The 1,862-nt window shown below is 45.2% G+C and overlaps 1 pseudogene; it reads right to left on the bottom strand.

Annotated features, from left to right (window-relative positions):
* Nucleotides 1-286: 286 nt before the first annotated feature.
* Nucleotides 287-1,368, bottom strand: LOC108288269 (annotated as a pseudogene).
* Between the last annotated feature and the right edge of the window lie 494 nt (nt 1,369-1,862).

Below are 1,862 nucleotides of genomic sequence, written 5' to 3'. Positions count from 1 at the left end.
TTTTCTTTCTTTTTTTTTTTTTCCATTTGTTTCTTTATTTCATTTTATTTCTGTTTGCTGCTATTATTTTATTTATTTCTACTGAAAGTGAGGGGGACCTTTTTGTGGCCTTTCTTTCCTTTTTCTTTTTCTGTAGGCCACGTTAGGCTATCTACATTTAGAACATCTAAGTAAGCCAAAGGGTAAAGGGGGTCTCTCAAAATCCTCAGGGGAAGGGAAAGGTTGCTTTGTTAATCATGTCCTATGGTGGGTGGTTAACTGCTTACACAATTATGTTTCACTTTTAATTAATTGTGCTTACACCTTTAATTAAATTTGGGGGTTCCCTTATTAGAGCAACTCATACTGACGAAGGTGCATGCGCTGAATGATGTCATGGCAGTCGTGGAACAATGGCGGATGTTCTCAGTGTCCACAGCGCAGGTGAAGTGAGGGAGCAATAGTGGTGCTCCCTCCAGTGGCAGTGCTGATCCTCAGAAACTCATCTCAGGTGAAGTGCTTTGCCGGGGTCACGTGTGGGTCCTCTCCAGACTCAGGAGTAGTATCCTCAGGAGTAGTGTAGCGGGCAAATTCTGGAACATAGTCCTCAATCTTTGATTTCCTAGCAAGGACTTCTCAGCGAGCAGGTCTTGCTTGTTGAGGAACAGAATCACAGAGATGGTGTGCAGCCATCTGTTGTTCCAGATGCTCTTGAGGAGGTTCAGAGCCTCCTGCAGGCAGCTGGTCTGGTTGTCCCCCCGGATGACCATGTTGCAGTTGCTGCTGGCCACCATGAAGATGACGGCAGTCACATCGCTGAAGCACTGGATCCCCTTGCGGCGTTCATCATGCTGACCACCCACGTCAAACGTGTGGAAGTTGACTTTGTCCACCTGGAACTTGGTCTCAAAGATTCCAGGAGTCAGGACATGGTGGTGAAGCAGGTCTTGGTCGCTTGGCACAGAGTCAGCCTGCTTGATCACATCCATCTTGTCCAGGAAGTACTGGGCACAGTCAATCAACTGGTACTGGTTGGAGTGTTTGTAGCAGGCATGCACTCCTTCATCCTCCCACAGAGCCTTGGCGTGCTCGTAGAATTCGGGAGGGAAGTCAAAGTTGGGCATGCTCACCACACTCAGGATGTAGTCCACTCTGAACTGGTTCTTGGGGTTGGCCAGCTCCACGGGGGACACCAGGTTGCTCATGGCAGCCACAATAGTTTTGATCATTTCTTTCAGATTGTTTTTGATGTCCTGCACTTTGATTGCCTTCTCACCATCACTGGTGCTCCCTGCAGCCTGCAGGTCCTCTTCATTGCCCTCTCCATTAAACCCATTAACATGCAGAATTCTCATACAACACAATGGTGCTTTTACCAGAATCTCTAGCACCAATGCCATTTGGGTGTGCAGCTCCAAATCTCTGTGTGTTTCTTTCTTTCTTTCTTTCTTTCTTTCTTTTATTTTTCTACACAGCAGGTTTGATGGTTAATTATTTGGGTTTATTGTTCATTGCTTATCTTATTGCTTGACTATACAATCTTGTTCACTATTGCCCTTCTAGTGCTTGACACAGAGTAGTGCTCTATAAATAATTTTGGGGGTGATGGATAGATGCACGGATTGTTAGATGTGTAGTCTACTTGGGACTTCAGAAGACCAGACCAAATTTCTCATTAGGTCATTTGCGTGTATAATTTCCAGAGCAGAGTCAAACTGTGCCAGGCCTCAGTCCATACACTCAGGCAGATGTCAGTTTGATTCAATAAATATTTATGGAATACCTACAATGTCCTTGTCCTGGAGCTACTACCATGGAGAAGACAGGCAAAGAACTTACAGGAAAGAGTGGTGGAAGAAAATGAAATATGCAACTGTAATCTA

Source organism: Cebus imitator, unplaced genomic scaffold (assembly GCF_001604975.1).
Source record: "Cebus imitator isolate Cc_AM_T3 unplaced genomic scaffold, Cebus_imitator-1.0 Scaffold16, whole genome shotgun sequence".
Lineage (NCBI taxonomy): Eukaryota > Metazoa > Chordata > Mammalia > Primates > Cebidae > Cebus > Cebus imitator.
Note: the sequence above shows the minus strand (reverse complement) of the source record. Positions and strands in the feature narration are given on the sequence as shown.